The 20,522-nt window shown below is 39.4% G+C and overlaps 1 protein-coding gene across 9 annotated transcripts in view; it reads right to left on the bottom strand.

Moving 5' to 3' along the window:
* LOC130357063 (uncharacterized) overlaps positions 1 to 20,522 on the bottom strand; it is a 732,821-nt gene that overhangs the window by 317,406 nt on the left and 394,893 nt on the right. For 7 of the 9 annotated variants that reach the window (XR_008889093.1, XM_056559412.1, XM_056559411.1 and 4 more), the window contains one exon: positions 3,366 to 3,414. The gene's annotated coding sequence lies outside the window, so the exon portion shown is untranslated. Of the gene's footprint in view, positions 1 to 3,365; positions 3,415 to 4,380; positions 5,457 to 20,522 lie in introns of those variants that run through there. The other 2 variants (XM_056559415.1, XM_056559418.1) reach the window with 1 other exon arrangement.

Genomic DNA, 20,522 nt, shown 5'->3' with positions numbered 1-20,522 from the left:
TAGTCACTTAAAGAGAATTTTACACTCTTTTTTTTTTTTTTTACTTTTCGGTCATAGGCCATGAACCAGAACCTAGGACACAATGCTATATGCAGTTATTGGTCATCCCCATGGGTGCAGAAGGGCAATTCACTCTTTTTTTTGGCTTATAGTCTATTAATATTACCAGTAGCTGATTTTTGTAGGGATACATGCTCATGAATATTGTTCAACACACAAAATGGCCACCTCCATTGTATGTTACAGGCATATTTTCAGCGGTTAAAGCCAAAATGGTTGCATTTTGTTGGGACAAAGAGGGAGATTTATCAAAACCACAGCACAGCAAAAGCTGACCAGTTGCCTATAGCAACCAATCACCTCACTTCTTTCATTAAAAAAAAAAAAAGGCCTCTGAAAAATGAAAGAAGTGATCTGGTTGTTTGCTATGGGCAACTGGTCAGATTTTCCTTTACACAGGTTTTGATAAATCTCCCCCAAAATGTCCTAAGAATTCAAAATTTTCTGGACGCTTATCACAGTCTACCTTTGTTTTTGACAGTAGACAGATCCGTGTTTTCAAACCAGTGGGCCTCCAGCCATTGCAAAACTACAACTTCCAGCATGCCCGGACAGCATTGGCTGTCCGGGCATGCTGGAAGTTATAGTTTTGCAACGGCTGGAGGCATACTGGTTGGCACACTAAGATAGATGATGTAATCCCTGTTACCCAAAGGTTAGAGGTATAATTCTGGGGTTAAAACGACCATTGTGTAACATTATTCAAAAACATTAAGATGGCATATTCTTTATATAATAACATCCTTCAATATTTGTATTATGTTATACTAGTTTTTTACATCCAAATAGGACTGAATGAGAAAAGTTTGCGCCATGGTCAACTAACTCCACCCCACTTGGAGACGCCACTATATTTATTCATTTTTTTAATTCCATATTTATTTATTTATTTTTGCCCCCCCCCCCCAAAAAAAAAGCTTCTTTTCCATAGGTCGATATGTCTTATTCACTAAAGTTTCTATAAATGTTTTCTTATTTTATTTTATTACATTTTTGCTCATTGACTGCCCCCCCACCCCCTCGGTCGCAACCTTATGGTTTCAAGACATTTAGTGCTTTCAATTATGCAACATACAATTGGGACAGTTTAGAACAAAACTGAAGACAGATGTTTTGTCTCAGGAGATGACGATTCCTCGATGGTTCAAGTGTGCTCCAAGGAAAGCTAGAAGGTTGTACAGTTAACTCCCAGGGTGTCATTCTAAACCATACAACCTACTACCTCAACCTGGATGCACACAGTTTCCAACGTAGTCCATATCTTCATGTCTTCCACGTTCTACACAGTTGCAGAGTCCCCACTCTTCCAAATTTCGCCCTCACTTTTTTAAATTTTTTTTATAAACACCGAGTAGTTGTTAAATTTACACGGTACATGCTATAAACACAGCATGCTTTTTATTTACTGGTGAAGCATAGAGAAAAACTACATCTGTAGGTGGGAAAAAAAGTCTAAAACTGTAAATCAAAAACATGCAAGTAGAAAATATTATTCATGCTAACACATGCCGGAGGAAACGGCGTGCTCTTCTTTGTCAATAAGGTTGGTGAAATAAACAGGCGCATAAGTAACTTATATCACTGGGGATATTGTTTAGTAACAAAATACACTAAAACGCTACAGAAAGGAAAACTGAAAGGTTGGAACATGAAATAAAACTTCACCAACATATTATATTGTATATAGTTTGTAGTAAAATATGTTAATTCTCATTTATGTTCTTAAAAAATAATAATAATAATACAAAAAAAAAATGACAGGGATATATATACACACACATATGTTTTTAAAAAGAAAGAGAGAGAGATAGGACAGAAAATTTAATAGATACATAAAGATAGACAGATACAGATAGAGATAGATAGGTAGGTAGATAGATAGATAGATATGAGACAGATATGAGGTAGAGAGATAGATAGATAGATAGATGGATAGATAGATAGATATGAGATGGATAGACTTACAGATATGTGATTGATAGATATTAGATAGACAGAGAGATAGATAAATAGATAGATAAAAAAAATTGATATGGGATTGATAGGCGATAGATAGATAGATAGATAGATAGATATAAAATAGATAGATATGAGATAGATAGATAGATAGATATAAGATAGATAGATATGAGATAGATAGATAGATATGAGATAGATAGATATGAGATAGATAGATAGATATGAGATAGATATGAGATAGATAGATAGATAGATATGAGATAGATATGAGATAGATAGATAGATATGAGATAGATGAGATAGATAGATGGCTATAAGATTAAATCTCTGCTGAAAAGCTAATGCTAAAAATGTAAAGGAAAATAAACTTAACCTCTAAAAGTAAATTTTAATATTTACTTTACATTTTACTTTTACCCCGTGGACTCAGAACCTCAACCACACAGACCCACAGAAACGAGCTTGAGCAGAACAATTCACCACAAGATCGGATCTACGGGTTTATGTTATTAGGTATAAAAACTTTTACGTACCCTTTTATAAAACTTTAATATGAAAATCAACCTTACCAGGAATTAAAAGTTTTTCTAACTTGTATAAAATTACTTGCAAATATTATTGTATCATTTTTATGGTAAAGCATAAAATGTTTTTAATATTTAAAATACATAAATAAAAGTTAGGCATATTAGATTAGTTTCACCATTCATTTCAAGAAAAAAAAAAGCAATAGCACAATAGAGAAAATTGCAACTAGCAATTAGTCTCTTAGTAAAAACAACAAGACAAAACAGTATTTATCACATAAACAAATAATATCTCTTATGAATAAATGCACCATTGTGGACAGACTGGGTTTGCCTCATTACCTAATTATAGAGAACGTATAGAGTGAAATCTATTGGCAACAATGACATTGCATAATATGACATAGCCTCAACAATGCATTATGGGATACATCCCTAGACTGATTTTCCTATCTCCATAGGACATGCACACCCTGGCAACAATCTTTATCGATCACTAAAACATATCAGATCCCTTATTAACAATACAAATTTTACCACGTTGGAACAAAACGCAAAGTTATTTAAGAACAGATGCCGGGAACTGATAGAATTCAGTGCACAATGACGGAAAATAACTTTTTTTTATTCCAAGCTCTAACCACGGCAAAGTAAAAACAAACACATACACATATTTATACACTTGTCAACCAATGTGAAGGAATTTGGCAGCGGAAGGTTTTATACTGTAAGTTTTTGTTTTTTTTAAGTGCGTCCTAACCCAACTTAAGAAAGCCTTAACCATTTGCATTATACAGTGATAAATAAGTGCCCCCTTACCTTTTCCTAAGGTCCTATAAACTTCTCGTTTTCGGTAAAAAGTTTAATCCTGAAATAATAAGAGAACAATAGGATGACTGGAATGAAGAAAGAAATATTCTTAAAATGATCTATATAAAAAAAAAAAAAAAACAGTAAACCAGCAGTTGTCAAAATCTAAATAATTATTTATTTAGTTTTTAATACACAATCCTGCACTCAATTTTCCAAGAATTATATATTTACCCTGCTACAAGGACATGACACATGATACAAGTAGTATTCTATGTGAAGTGGCGCCTGAACGTGCAATTATAACACTATGTTAAATTTAGCAATTTCCCATAAATATAAATAAAATATAACATTTGCATAAGAGAACGACATATGTAAATATGTTTAGGCGAATGTATGTGTGTGTGTGTGGGTATATATATATATATATATATATATATATATATATATATATATATACATATATATATATATATATATATATATATATGACATTTTAACAATTTTAATATATTTTTTGTACATTTTTCTGTTAATTGCCTAAACATACTTTTTTCTCAAAGATTCTCAATAAAGAATTCAACTTCACACCGAATAAAATAATAAAAAAAAGAGTTAAAAACTATAATCTTGTAATCCTTAATGTTCCACATAATACTCAACACCAGAAACCTAATATTACTCTAATTCCATGTAAAAAAAAAAAAAAAAAAAGCACATTTACATACTCCGAACCCCGTGTCTGGTTCGCCCTTTTAGTAATAAATGTATCTTTTTTTAAAGGCCAAATTAAAGTAGGATCCTAGAAAACAGGTATAAGCAGCTATGATATTAAAAAAAAAAAAAAACACAGAATCTACGTAATACTTAGTGCTACGTATACATATTTAATAAAGGTCCATCATTATTTAAGTAGCAAAAAAGTATTTCAAAAACATAAATAAAAACACAGAAGAATATAGAAACATTGATGACTGCTGGGTACAAATGACTGATAAGAGAGAAGTAAAGTAGTATATACCTGTAAAGACAGAAAGAGGCGCAGGTCGCTGCTGCGTCATGGCCTATTCCCCGAAATTCAATGCGCCAAAAAAAGTTTAAGATTTGTAATGACAAAATATATGGTCAATATGTTGAGCTGTCTGTCCATAAGGCAGAAGGATCAGGATACAGCCTGATTTTTTTTACTTTTTTTTTTTTGTAATTCAGTTCTCCTCAGGATTCCAGGCACAAAGCACTGCACAAAATCATCACAATCCTTGCCGCAAGAATCTGCACCACGGTGGAGGTAGGAGAGCCCATAAAATGTATGTAAGCAGCTTGCATTTTATAAAATAGGGGAAATGATCTGCCGGAGCAGGATGGGGGGGTCAGAGAGGCAGGTTGCCAGAATGCTTCAGTGTAGAGCAATGAGCTCATGTTGTATGCTGTCGCCCCATTTGCCTGCTTCATGTGCCTGATCACTGTACGTAATAGAACTTTTGACTTTGCCATCTCAGCGTTCAGCCGGATGTATGAGATGCTGCCTATCCATTTAAAAAAAAAAAAATACAAAAAAATGCAGATTAAAAACGTATTAGGTGGAAATATTATCCACATTTGTTTTTAATCTGTACAAAAGATAAGTAGCAAAAAAAATAAAATTATCAGGCGTGAAAGGGACAGCCTCCTGGTGGCCTGCCAGATAAAAAAAAAAAAAAAAAAGCCGGAATAAAGACGAAGTTGTTGCTTCAAAGCTGAGTCCTAGCTAAAGTCAAGTTTTTTAAAATCCGCCATTTTCTGAGCCGTGAAAGGAGAAGAAGGGGGGAAAGTCAGCACGGATGTCGCTATCCAAGACCCCTTTTTGGCATCCTCACAAAATCTCAGCCGTGCGGTCACATGATCCTCTGCCAAGTCGGGAGTGCATTCCCATAAACCATTCTGTTGATATTGCGAAGGCAGCTATTGTCTGGCATACTGTACACCCTGAGCTCAGCCCACTCTTCATTAAATTAGCTGGAAAGAAAAAAAAAACGCATCACCTTTGGGGGTTGGGAGTCATGGAAACGTCTACCTGGCACACTGCCCACTTTCTCTGCCCATCAGCGAGAGATGGAATCGTGGCTGCTTAATAGGATGATGACTAGGAATGCAAAGTTGTCCAGAGTGAATCTGATTCATTCTCGCAGAAACTCTTCAAGCTACTTAAGAGCAACGAGAGGGAGAGAGGAAAAATAAAAAAATAAATAAAAATTCTCGAAATGTTACTGCTTGTGAGATTTTCAACCTTTTCACAAATTGCCTTGAAATCCCTAAAAAGAAAAAAAAATCCTAGCGTTCTGTCAAGCTCCTGGACTGTGTTAACCTCTTTCTACCCATAGCCTTGAAAGATCCTGTCCTGGGTACTTGCTGCGTTGTTTAAAACTACTTTCTTTAGGGGAAATAGAAGAGAACCTGCAACATGTTAGAGAGCCAAAAAAACTTTAAAGAGTTAAATCCGACAATTATTCCCTCCTGTCACGGAAGGGGTGAGCGGTAGGAGCTGCCAATAGCTTGTCCTTTTCAGACTTGTTAAAAGTATTGTATAACAGATCCTTTATAAAATCTCATCCGGGTGCAGTCCTGACTTAAAAAAAAAAAATACTTAGAAAGTAGATGTGCGGCAAATAGCAGCTATGGCAAATACTGTATTGTCGTATTCTTGTTGGGAGTAATTCGGTAAAACAAAAAAAAGAGTAGTACGATGAAGCAAGTCTGTAAGGAGAAGGCCCCTCCTTGCTCTTATGTTTAAAGCAACCCTTCCTTAAAAAAATTATAATAATATATATATGATAAATACATTTAAAAAAAGGAGAAAACCACGAAGACTTGGAATAAAAGTCAAAAAAAATTTGAGCCTTCACCACGTGAGATAAAGTTAATGTGAAGCTGATGGTGTTCATTAGCGAGACTGCACTGTAAAACAACAGCTGGAGGTCCACACTTTGGAGACCACTGGTTTAGAAGTTATATGTAATCAGTGTAGGAATCCAATGTCAAGTGTTAAATTTCCCTGCAGCGCCTCCAAAGGTGAAACGAAACATTACACTGTGCCTATGCATTGCTTTTGCTAAAAAGGGCATGGATGTGTCAAGTGCTCCAGAAGAAACATTGTAGTGGCCCATCTAAATATAGAAACCACAAATCCCGGCTGTCTGGGAGTTGTTGTTTTGCAACAGCTGGAGGTCCACCGTTTGGAGACCTAGGCCCTATAAGGTTTTATCAGCTACATTTTTTTGTTTCAAAAATACTCAAAAACATATAGAAGCCATTTTAAACGACTAATACATGAATGGCTGTAGGATATACACAACTCAATTTGTTATGCCTGTATCTTGATAAATAGAACAGGATATATAGTAGCAAACAGGCGTCTGGCTGTGAGATAAGGTCAGCGATGGAGGAATCACAAGAAGGACTAAGCAGATTCTTCTTCATTTGAAGATTATCGGTCATCGAGGATCGGTGAATACTAAATGAGTTGCCTATTTTTTAGGGCTTATGTAATAGAGGGGTTCCTCTGCTCGAGATCCCCCCCTTCATTAACCATAGTAGAGCGCCCCTATAAGAAGAAGGTTTCCCTCCGAGGCATCTGTCTCATCTGCATTACATGGTAAGCTTATTGATTTGGGGTAAAGGTCACTCATCACATCAGTGGTAACAGCTGATTAGGGGGGGCAAGTATGCCGCCCCACTACATAGGCACAGATTTCTATCACAGTTTTTAATTTCAATTCTATGGATTTTGGCATGGTCATGAACATGGATAAGCTCCATATAGAAACCACAGTAACCCACCACCAAGTATGTGTCACTCCCTATAAGGCTGAATTCACACCACGTTTTGAGACTACGGGAACCAGATCTGGTTGGTGGGATTGAAAACCGTGCGCTCCCGTATTCCAGCCGGACCCGGCCCGTATCTCATTCATTTCAATGAGCCGACCGGGGTCATATCCGCGGCATACCACTGTTTTAGGTATGGTCAGAAACCGGATACGGGGCAAAAATTAGCTGACCAGACGCTTCTGAATCAAAGAAGTGACAATGTTACTCCTCTTTCTTTATCATCAAGAAGAATGCATGCCACATATCACAGTATGCGTGCATATATACATTCAAATTTCAATATGGTTTCCATGATGAAATACTCTTAAAACGTATTCAGCGTAAGCATGCCCGTATTATTGTCAAGATAACAAAACATTATGGAGAAACTAAAGGTTTGAAATATATATACTATAAAGTAACCAAATAAAGGTCGGTACAAGCTCCATAAATTCTTTATGGGTGTGCCAGAGATACAGGAGCGCCCATAGAAACTGCATGAAGAATGTGCCAACCCTATGGTATGGAATGTAAATGCTAGAGTACCCCTTTAACACCTTAATTTTTCCAGAAAATGTACTGCACAACTAAAAAAATATTTGAAAAACAAAATAATAATATGAAAAAAGCTATTTTTGCAAGTTGGGGGTGGGAGTCATTTTGAAGCTGTTCCCTGTGCGGAACAACTGATATGTTATAAAAATGTTTTTTTTAGGTCAATATTTTAAAAAAATATCTTTCATAATTTTTTAGCTCTTTAGAGGATTTGTATGAGCGATCATTCAAGTGTTCATACAGATAAATAAAATACTAGTATAGCCTTCTATGACAACAGATTAGCTCCCTGTGATCAGGATGTGGGGAGCTGATCCAACCCCCTATCCCACCAATAATGGGGCACATAATCGCTGTAAGCTTTGACAGCGGCATTTAAAGAGTAACTGTCATTAGGATAAACTTTTGTGAGTGTTCAGACCTCTGTTGATCAGGAGAAGGATCCGGGAGAAGACCACAGTGCTGCATGGTCCTCTTCCTGCCTTCCCCACCTGCTTGTGTCATGTTATCAAGATACTCTCATCGATTTTCATTACGAGTTTGTCTCAATCACAGCACACAAAGTCAGGACGAAACGCACAAACTTTTCTCAGCTCGTTCTCCTGATAGGCTGAGGTCTGAAAACTCAGACCTCTGCCGATCAAAACTTTTGACATGACGAAAGGACATTTTAAAAGTTTTTCCTAATGAGAGTGGCCATTTAAAGTGAAACTGTCACCTGTTTAAAGCTGCCCTAACCATGAAACAGGTGCAGGGTTCAGTAACACTATGATTTACTCTGAAATGGACATTTCAGAGAAATCATGGTTTAAAAACATAAAAATGGCCCTGAGTGATGTGTCTCTCTCTATGTATATATTTTTTTATGTACCTATTTATTATTTTTAAAACTCTCCTGGGAGGTGACCATATGGGAGATACACACTTCCCATAATGTCTATATAGTTACAGCAATCTATGGCACCTGAAATGAATGGGAGGCAATGGTCAGAAAAATGTCTAGACTAATACAGTCTCCAGGAATGGAGGAAGTTTAGCTATGTTTCAAAGAACCAAGAATAATCATAGGAGCTGCATACAGAGCCTTCAGTAGTGAATGAATAAAAAATCCCAAATCCAGGTGCTTCTCCCATTAAATAATGTTCTTTATTTCATCATCATGGAGATAAAAAGGAAGGTAGTAGCACTTTCAACGTGTTTGTAGCTCGGATAGAGCTCTTTATCAAGATGTGCATCTTGATAAAGAGCTCTGTCCGAGCTAGAAACGCGTTTAAAGTGCTACTACGTTCCTTTTTATCTCCATGATGATGATGATGAAATAAAGAACATTATTTTATGGGAGAAGCACCTGGATTTGGGATTTTTAATTCATTCACTACTGAACCTACTGCCGTTTGCCGATTCCCTGGGAGGATCGGGTGCTCCAAGGCTGCTGACCTGCTCAGTGACATGCTGTTTTAGATGTTATGCTCTGAGCATAACCAACTCTGGTGAGCGTAATTGATCCTCAGTTTCCTTTCTTTTTAACTATAGTAACACACTAGGATCGCGCTCCTCTCTCTTTTTGTCTTTCAAGCATACAGAGCCTTATCTGTGGGTAAAGAGTTGCTATACTGCCTTTTCTATTCCTTTAGCATTACAATAGGTCCAGACTCTGTCACAGTCTACACAACAAAGCTGAAGCATTTGTTTTTCAGAAAATGGGAAAAAGGAAATGTTAGCTTCTCTTGAGTATTATATTGGTGCAGTTTTGGGTGGTCTTCCCAAAGAGGGCTCACTATATTTCAAATCATTTTATAGACATTATAAAAAAATTGTTCATATAAAAAATATGATTCAAATACCATGGTTTTCTGCCCATACAATACAAATATATGACTTAAAGTCCAATACAAATACTGATACAAATATATGACTAAGAGTCCAACCTTGCTAGCATGCCCTAAAATCCATATGTCCACAAAAATCTTAAATAATGTCAAATGTTAAAAACATAGTACATGTATACATCAAAACTATTTATTTACTAATAATAAACCCATAATGGTATACAATATCTTCACAATAGCTGATGTCCCAATACATTTCACAATTTATGTTGTCTGCATCAGCCACAAATTCCAGTGAAAGTCAATTTACCTACGGCAAGGTAGTACTGTAGGTGAAGACACCTGGTGGGAGTCATTCCCAATAATATTTGATAGTATTTGATACATCAGAAAAGCAAAACTTAATATTTGGTACAGACAAAGGTTAAATGTTTCCTGTAGTTCTTGACCAAGTTTGCACACACTGCAGCAGGGATTTGGGCCCACTCCTGCATATAGACCTTCTCCAGATCTTTCAGGTTTTGGTGCTGTCACTGGGGAATACAGACTTTTAGCTCCCTCCAAAGATTTTCTAATGGGTTCAGGTCTGGAGACTGGCTAGGCCACTCCAGGACCTTGAGATACTTCTTACGGAGCCACATAGTTGCCCTGGCTGTGTGTTTTAGGTCATTGTCATGTGGGAAGACCCAGCCAGACCCAGATCTCGCAATACTTGGCCCCATTCTTCCTCCCCTCAATACGGCGCAGTCGTCCTTTCCCCTTTGCAGAAAAGCAGCCCCAAAGAATGATGTTTCCATCTCCATGCTTCATGGTTGGGATGGTGTTCTTAAGGTTGTACTCCTCCTTTTTCTTCTTCCTCACACACCATGACACAGAGTGTAGTTTAGACAAAAAAGCTCTATTTTTGTCTTATCAGACCACATGACCTTCTCCTATCCCTCCTCTGGATCATCCAGATGGTCATTGGCAAACTTCAGATGGGCCTGGACATGTGCTGGCTTGAGCACAGGGACCTTGCATGCGCTGCAGGATTTTAATCCATGACGTCGTAGTGTGTTACTTATGGTTTTCTTGGAGACTGTTGTCCCAGCTCTCTTCAGGTCATTGACCAGGTCCTGCCATGTAGTTCTGGGCTGATCTCTCACCTTTCTCAGGATTAGACCGAGGGAGATTGACCGTCATTTTGAACATCTTCTATTTTCTAATAATTGCACCAACATTTGTTGCCTTCTCACCAAGCTGTCTACCTATTGTCCTGTAACTCATCCCAGCCTTGTGCAGGTCTACAATGTTATCCCTGATGTCCTTACACAGCTCTCTGGTCTTGGGCAGGCATCTTTTATACAGGTAAGGATTTCAAATAGGGGCAAATAATACAGGTAATGAGTGGAGAACAGGAGGGATTCTTACAGAAAAAAATAACAGGTCTGTGAAAGGTGGAATTCTTACTGGTTGGTGATCACATACTTATGTCATGCAATAAAATGCAAATTATGATTTTTTTTTAAATCATACCATGTGATTACACTAAGTTATAGAAAGTGAGTTCCTAAAGTTGTTTAGGATCCAATCTATTCATCATGGGATAGTTATATGAAGCCTTTAATATTTTTTTTCTGGAATTACTGCAGTTGACGATCTTGAGTCCTATTCATCTGAATGATTAAGCAGAGATTTCCCTTCGCCCTGGGACCGATATGCATATTTTTGGTTTGGCTCGATGCCTCTATTCTGTGCTCGTGTTCGGAAAGGAAGTTAATATTATTTAAGTATTCTTACATGACAAGTGCACTAATATAATCGTCCAGCGCACTCTTGTAAACTTATACAGTTTATATCTTCATTTTTACTAGCAGCAGGTTCCTCATTTCTGTTACTGAGGCCATATCAGGTTAAAGAGCTGTATAATATATACAGATATAACTATACAATGTGTATCTGTATCAATTAACTATACTACCGCATGGACAGATGTCTTCACAGAACATGTCAGAAGAAAAGAAACAGCAATTATCTTATTTTATGGGGATCACCAACCACTGAAAAGTTATACAGGATAAGCCTTTGCTTGTGGACCCCAGTGCTCATCCTAAAATTAATTTACTATATGTACATAACTGCGCAAAAAATGTTCCCTTGTGGGATGAGATACGGCGGTAATTTGTTTCTTAATGTAGCTTTAAAGCAATTAAAGAGTTTATAGAGCTCCAAAATCACTGCATATATAGAGAGTGTAGTCAAGACATTCTGGATACCAGGCACTGCCACTATAGGAAGCTTAGGAGTCTACAGCATGGCGTTCATACATACAAATCTTTAGGTTTGTACTTGTTATGGCTACAGTCAATCAGAATTTTATTAAAGTAAAACCTCGCCAAAAGACCACCTCTTTGAGAAGATCCCCCCTTATTCAGACTCTCAAAATGTTTTCACTGTATATAAAGGGGTACTGCAGCCAAAATTAACTTATCCCCTATGCACAGGATAGGGGATAAGCAGCTGATGGCGGGGGGTCCCAGGAGTCGACCCCCCGCGATCAGCTGCTTATCCCTATCCTGTGGATAGGGAACGGGACCCGGCTTTGAGTGGGGAGCACGTGCAGTAGATGGTACGCACTCCATTGATTTCTATGGGAGCTCCGAAGAGACCTGAGTCCAGCACTCGATAGGGGATAATTTCATTTTGGCTGCAGTACCCCTTTAAAGGGAAACTGTATTCACTTTTGACCCTCGACAACCATCATCAACATGTTTTAGACCCCTATGATGATGTTCCCTACCATGTTCTTTCCTGGATCCCATACTACCATTGATTTCGTCTGGGCCTGCTCGAGACTTAGAGAAGTCTGACATGCTTGGGCTTTCAATCACGCATAACCACACCTATAAAAGTGGGATTACGGCAATATAGGTTTGATTACATCCTTGGGAGCAGTGACTAGTTCCCAGGTCAGAACACCCTGATGATTTGTTCCGGACCTACGTACAGCATAAAAAAGTTTTAAAACTTCATTTCTCCACTTTACAAAAATTCAGGAAGGACATGGTAGGGAACATCACAGTAGTGAGCAGTGAAGAGATTCACAAAAATGAAGTATGAACAATATCCACTAATAAGGAAATATGGAGGTACAAATAAAAAAAATGATTTAAGGCAACAACTCTAAAAAAAAATCTATAATGTAACAAATATGACTATTAAAAAATAAAAAGTGTGTTTTAAACAAAAACCCAAAAAATAGTGCCGCTCACAACTTTGTTCTAGTGTAGACAGAGGTTAACAGTAAAATTGTACCAATGCCCAGGTGTGTAAATAAAGTGGAGATCAGTAAAAAGCAAGAGAGCAGTCCTCAAGTGTATCTAGTAGGGACAGAAAATGACAAGTGGGGATAAGGAGGTATACAGTGATGTCCTAATATTGTGGAACAATTTCCAAAATTAATAAATCTTAAAGGGGTACTCCGGTGGAAAACTTTTTTTTTTTTTCTCAACTGGTGGCAGAAAGTTAAACAGATTTGTAAATTACTTATATTAAAAATCTTAATCCTTCCAGTACTTATTAGCTGCAGAATACTACAGAGCAAATTATTTTCTTTTTGGAACACAGAACTCTCTGCTGACATCACGAGCACAGTGCTCTCTGCTGACACCTCTGTCCGTGTCAGGAACTGTCCAGAGTAGGAGAAAATCCCCATAGCAAACATGCTGTTCTGGACAGTTCCTAAAATGGACAGAGGTGTCAGCAGAGAGCACTGTGTTCCAAAAATAAAATCATTTCCTCTGTAGTATTCAGTAGCACACCCGGCTAAGCCATGGCGTATTTTTTTTTTTTTCATTTTTCATCTGCCAGGATCCCGTCCTTATTTTAATGATTGAATAAAGATTGAAGATTTTTAGAGGTGAGTGCTCGGCAGCTTATTTTTCTCTATTTTTTGGATTCTCCTCATGCTGCATTTTCTTGCAGCCTCCTGTTGCTGTGACTCCTCGTTATTTTAATGAATATTTTCAGTTTGCTTAGTTAGCGTCCAGTGGTGACACCCGCATCTTTCCTCTATTTGTGCCTTTTTTCTATATACCTTCTCTGGTAAGCATTAAATCACATGAGGTATAAACTTATGTTTGGTAACTGCACTATGGAGCGCTTTCCTTTTTTCTATATGCCATAATATCAGTTCTATTACAGCCTGGCTATGGCAAAAATATAATATGCTGTGTGCTGAAGAAGTTAAAGGGGGAAATACATGTAAAAGAGGCAGAGAAATTGCACATTGGTCAACATGTTGGGCCTTTTTTTTACACCGTGGCAGTGCTGATGGTGCTCAGTGGATACATTTTTCACCAGTTTAGGTTGTCCCATTGGACTGTATTTAGATGTACATATTGCTTAACAACAGGGTCAGAAAGTGACTACTGTCTGAAAAGGTCTGGTCAGGCAAACATGGGAAAGAAAAGGATTATATACGGAGCTGGATTTATCATTAGGCACAGTGGGGGAGACAGCAGATGACAGGAGACACTTAACCATCTTAGCATGCTTGTCAGCCTTATTTTATTCCACGGGCAACATGAGGTAATGCTGGGTGCAAATGAATTAAAATGCATTAAAAGTAAAATGAAGTTACCAACTCAGGTTATTATCGGCTCATATGTGATTTGCTTTAATTCTGTTGCCTGGAAACTTGAGATCTGTTGTACTTACTATATGTCTGTATGTATAACCAATTATAGTGATCCCTCAACTTACGATGGCCTCCACATACAATAGTTTCAACATACAATGGTCTTTTCTGGACCATTGTAACTTGAAACCAGACTCAACATACAATGTACAGACAGTCCAGATCTGTGAAACGTGTCAATGGCTGGAAGAACTGACCAATCAGAATGGGCATTATACTGGTAAACCCCTTGTATTACTGAAGTACATGCACTGACTGGCTGTCTGGTAGCGCCCCCTACAGTACAAGGAGGTATTACATGTTCTGTACTACTCTTAACCTAAGGCACAGTTAGCTGTTCCTTTGGACACCAGGTGATGGTGGCTCCATCTTACTTTTTTAGGACATTGTGTGCACTGTACAAGACCCTCTACATAGCTTCAGCAGATCTTTCTTACTTTTATATGTAAGGACTTACTTTACCTGTATTAGTTATCTACCCTATTTTGTCTACCCTCACTTTTTCCTATATTTGGATGACATTTTGGTGGCTTCATAACCAATTACCAGGTTTCCAAAGAGTTATGGTCTCAACATACGATGGTTTCAACATACAATGGTTGTCCTGGAACTGATTAATATTGTAACTTGAGGGACCACTGTAATTATTCATATAGCATTACATAGTTTGTTTCTCAAGCTATTTGGATGTTGCAGCATCAACAACAAGCTCACTTGTTTATCCGTATCGTTTATATACACAGAGGTGGTAGAACATGGGAGTATGAGTCAGGGAAAAGCTCTCCCATAGAGTTTGTATGAAGTGGCAGTGCACATGCTCCAATAACGCCCCCTAAAGACACCTCTTTACTGTGGCCGTAGTAAGGAGAAGGAATGAGGACCCTCGTTCAAGTGAGTGGTGGAGGTACCAGTGGAGACGTACTGATATCGAAATGTTTGCCCCTCTTCTATAGAATAAATTATGATGGAAAACATTCATTAGGTGCGTTTACTCTCTTTTTGCAGTATGCATTCAATATATGCACCAGGGAAGTTCCTAGTGTGAAGTCACTTGAGTTGAAGGAAACAAAACACAATTTTCTGGAATACTTTATAAGAGTTATGTCTAGAAGGCGAGATGGGACTGTAGTCTTTTAAGATGGTGTTTTTATGGCACAAGATCCTTATGCAAAGACAATCAACAGCTCCTATCTCACCAGTCATAGCTGTGTACAGACTTATCGGTACCTCCCCCGGACAATATCTAACAGTAAAAAAGACATGTCTCATATACAGAAAGTTATTTTTGAAAACATTCTGCTATATAATTGCCGGTAATGGTCCTACAGCAAACTAATATGTGACCCCCTTTCTGACGAGCAATGCCCCAATACGGGCTAAAGGACTTGACATCTTTTTTGTCGCTCCTAATCTCCTTTTCATGATCCTTGGATTGTTTTCCCAATGCCTTGCTTCCTAATAAATGGACTGTACAGGAAAATCTCTGCACAAGTTCTAACCACCAATTGGGGTAAAAACACAATGTGGTTGGCCATATGCAGTAACCAATTACCTATTATTTCTGATATTCTGCTCTTAAACTGCATTTTTTAATACTTGCCGGTGTAATCAATGACATCATCATTGCTATAGATAAAAGTGAAAAATATTAAAAAAGTCACGTTAACAGCACCAACCACATCATGTGTTTTCACCCTTACGGATCACGACAACCTAAACTTAGCCCTCTCTCTCCATAGCTGCCCCATAGCATCCAGGTGGGCCTCCTCTGGTGTCCTTGTCCAGTCTGTTTGTGTGTTCATCTTATGACTGGCTACTTCCATCTTATCTACTTTGGGTGTTTTAGAAATGGTGCTGCTTAATCCTTACTAAGGGGTTGACTCCACCTCTTGTATGTACTTAGATTTGCCTGATCCTAACCCCTCTCCTCTGGGTTTAATAAAGTAGTGGAAATGCTGGCAGCAAGACTATTCAATATTTTCTGGAGCAATGTGTAGCTGGATATATATAAATGAGGTAATTTTATTCGGTTTTATTGTTTTTCGAGTAGCATCCAAACAGCTTGAAATCTCCAGACGATAGTATCTCAGCCTGAAGATAATGGTGGCTGAAAAAAACCACTTGAGTTTGACCTTTTTTATGGCACTGTAGTTATGATAACTGTGCACTTGCCTAATTCAATAATGCAATACCGATAAAGATTACGTTAGGTAATTGCTAGCGTTGGTTGCCAACCAATGCGATTAAAGGAGAAGAAAAGGAATATGGTTCAGTCCAATGTCTGTATATCGGAGGCCCCTCTTTGGAACAGTCTTCTGCACTGATCTCGTACTGCAACCTTCCCTGTGCCTGGAATGGTGTTAGTTCCCTGGGTCATATCAGGACAGCGGGTGAAATATCTGTATTTTATGGAACAAACTTCAGTGCTGGCTTTAAGACCACAATAAATTAGCCAAAACTTAAAGTGAATAATAGATTGCAGTTACCATATAAGACAGACAGCTGGCAGCATACTTCCTGCTCTCTCGTTTCTGAAAACATATTATGCTTGTTGGCAGGCAATTCAGCTCAAGTGGAAAATGACTGCTATGTGTAAGTATGGGATAGCACTGTGTGAAAATATATGAAATTAACATAATCGACAGGAAATAACATATAGTTATGGCAGACAAATATACATATAGAAACCACGTACAATAACTGGAGTAAAAAGGGTGAGTCTTATACTATACTAGGTTAAAAGCGAAAATATTAAATTAATAAATGGAACTCTAAAAGTTTTATAAAGTGAAATGTGTACATAAACAGACGTTTCACATGATGGATGGTAAGGAACCGTATTTTATTTATGGCTAGAATACCCAAAGTTGTTTGGATAAAATGCTATTACCCGACCATCGAACATGGCATATTACTTGAATCTGCCTCGCTGGCTAAAGTTTTATTCAATAAATCCCTTCAAGATGTACAGAAACAAATGCAATATGTTTCTGGCAGAAGCAATTACACAATAATAGTGCACCATGGAAATAAAGTCATTTGGATTATGAGTAACAACACGCTTTCTAGCATTTTGGCAGATAGGCAAAGAAAATTCGACAACATTTGTGAGCACTGTTTGGAGAGCTTATTCTCAGTGCATAGGGCATTTAGGACATATACCGTATATTTCTTTCTTTTTTAAAATAATTTTCTGTACCACTATTTTTCCCAAATACGTCCAAATTATTTAGCAATAGACAATCCCATTTAGTGATGACTTTGGTGCCAATTATTTGTCACTAAGGTCCATGGGGGAGATTCATCAAGGGATTTAGAGCTCTTTTTTTGCTTACAAAAGTTACACAAAAAGTCGCATGTGCACCTAAGCAAATTTTTGTGCAACTTTTGGCTGCAAGCAAAAAGCTACAATAGAGCTTACCAAAGTGAATTTCATTTTTCACTTTGCAGTGGTCAGGGAGTTATCAAGTGCGAAAGTCTCACAAAAAGTCGCAACACCTCAAAAACTCCGTAAATGTAAGCCCGCTTGGGCCTGGCTTACAAAACGGCTTTTGAGAGCAAATTTTTATATTTCCCGCTGGCAGCAGCTCCAGCGGGAAATATGATATAACAACTGTACACAGGAGCTCGGGCTGGTCTCACTCTACAGCCGCCCGGGCTCCCTCATATTTTCTCCCCGCTACCATAACATAATGACGAGGACACTGATTTACATCCCCCCCCTTGTCTCCCACCCGCCCACGCCGCACATCTCCCATCCACCCACGCCGCACATCTCCCATCTGTCTGCTAACTGTTGCAAGACTACAACTCCCAGCATGCCCTTACAGTGAGGGCATGCTGGAAGTTGTAGTCTTGTACAAGATGAGGTCGGGTGGGAGACAAGGAGGGAGGATGTAAATCAGCATCCTCGTCATTAATTTAGGGTAGCGGGGATAGAATCAGATGGAGCCCGGGCGGCTGCAGAGTGAGGCCAGCCCAGGCTCCTGCAGTAGAGTTTTCCTAGTCTCTAATGTAATTTCACATTTCCTGCTGGGTCCCGTGATTGGCCTGGGACCGAGCAGCCAATCACGGGACCCAGCAAGAAATTTGATTTTACAGTATGGGTTACAGAAACTCAGTGGCTCCGTCGTATACTATTCCCGCTACTCTATCTAACTTAATGAGTGGACAGGGACACTGCTTTACATCCCCCCCTTGTCTCCCACCCGCCCGTGCTGCACATCTCCCACCTGCTACAAGACTACAACTCCCAGCATGCTCTCACTGTAAGGGCATGCTGGGAGTTGAAGTCTTGTAGAGAGCGGGAGCTGTGTGGCGCGGGCGGGTGGGAAACAAGGGGGGGGGATATAAAGCAGTGTCCCCGTCACCTCATTAAGTTAGATAGAGCATCAGATGGAGCCCGGGCGGTTGCAGAGTGATGCCAGCCTGGCCTCCACAACGGCACCGGCGAGTATCTCTCTCCATATGCACTTTCACATTTCCCGCTGGGTCTCCTGATTGGCCGAGGCCAATCAAACGAAAAGGATCTGCGCAGCAACTATCGCAGTGAGTTAGGCCTGAGCCTTGCGGCAACCGCTGAGTAATTCAGAATAGAGAGTGTATCAATCCCCAGACACTCTGCAGCATCACCGGACCTAACATAACCCCTAAATCCGGACGGATCTGCAAATATCTACCCTAAATTCAGAGACTTTCTAAATAGCTCAAGGTCCGCAACAACTGTCAGTCACTGAGCGATATAAGGACTGTTTGTATGAGACTGTTACTGTGCCGTGGATGTATCGCAAGCACTTAAGTAAAGTTGTTCAAGTTCAATCTCCTTGTGGACCTTCAGTCATTTCATGCACCTATCGTTACTGGGAAGGGCGGCGATAGGCCGGAGCATTACCTCAGCATACCAGCCCTCAGCCTGGCGTCACGAACTATAGGGTTAACATTAACCCCTCATATACCGATACCATACCACCACTACCATACACCCCCCCAAGGGCTACCACAGCTCCATCTGCGGTAGTTCGGGCTGGCATCACTCTGCAGCCACCCGGGACTCCTGCAGACGGGCTGGGAGATGTGCAGGAGTTGTCCCTGCCATCACTCAGTTATGTGGTACATGCTGAGGGATGGCAGGGAGGGCTCCTGAACATCTCCTGGCCTGATTGCGGGAGTCCCGGGCAGCTGCAATGTTATGTCAGCCCAGGCACCCCTTTCTACGGTGCCACGGAGTTTACTGTAATTTCAAATTTCTCGCCAGGTCCGTGTCACGGGACCAGCGGGAAATATGAAATTACAATGATTTTCTGATCACCGCGGGACAGGGAGCGGAGCGCATTACCGCCTGCTTCCCTGGCTTAGTACTAGAAGCTGGCTTTGAGAACTACAACTCCCAGCATGCTGGGAGTTGTTGTTGTGCATGGGGGCCGGTGCCAAGCTTGTCACCTGCCGCACAACTACAACTCCCAGCGTGTCCTTACTGTAAGGGCATGCTGGGAGTTGTAGTCGAGCAGCGGAGGGTAGGTGACAAGCTTGTCGCTCGCCCGGACATCTCCCGTACCACATGACTACAACTACTAGCATGTCCTTACTATAAGGGCATGCTGGGAGTTGTAGTCATGCGGCATGGGAGATGTGCGGGCGGGTGACAATAAATGTATTAACCTACTTCTCTTATTTTTCTCATTTCAGATCCGTGTATCCTGTGGACTACTTCAGATTCGGTGGACTGCGTCGATGACCAGCGTTTTTTCCCCCTTCTGTTTAATGTCAATAAAATGTTTAACAAGGGCTTGAGGGGGAGTGTTTTTTTGGAATTTTTTTTTAAACGTGTTGTGTTTTTTTTAAATTTACTTGACAGGCTTAGTAGTAGAAGCTGTCTAATAGACGGAGTCCATTACTAAGCCGGGGCTTACTGTTAGCACCAAAAACAGCTAGGGCTTACCCCCAATTATTACACAGGTACTCACCACCACAGAGGTGCCGGGAAGAGCCAATACCAACAGGCCCAGAGCTTCAAAAATGGCGGTAACAGGCTGGCATTATTTAGGCTGGGGAGGGCCAGTAACAATGGTCCTCGCCCACCCTGGTAACGTCAGGCTGTTGGTTGGTTGGTATTTGGTTGAAGATAAAAATACGGGGAATCCTATGTTTTTTGTAAATATATATATTTAATTATTTATGCAAAAAAAGCATAGGGTTCCCCCTATTTTTATTCTCAGCCAAATACCAAGCAGCAACAGCCTGACATTACCAGGGTGG

The sequence above is a fragment of the Hyla sarda genome, chromosome 2, assembly GCF_029499605.1.
Source record: "Hyla sarda isolate aHylSar1 chromosome 2, aHylSar1.hap1, whole genome shotgun sequence".
NCBI classification, from domain to species: domain Eukaryota; kingdom Metazoa; phylum Chordata; class Amphibia; order Anura; family Hylidae; genus Hyla; species Hyla sarda.
Note: the sequence above shows the minus strand (reverse complement) of the source record. Positions and strands in the feature narration are given on the sequence as shown.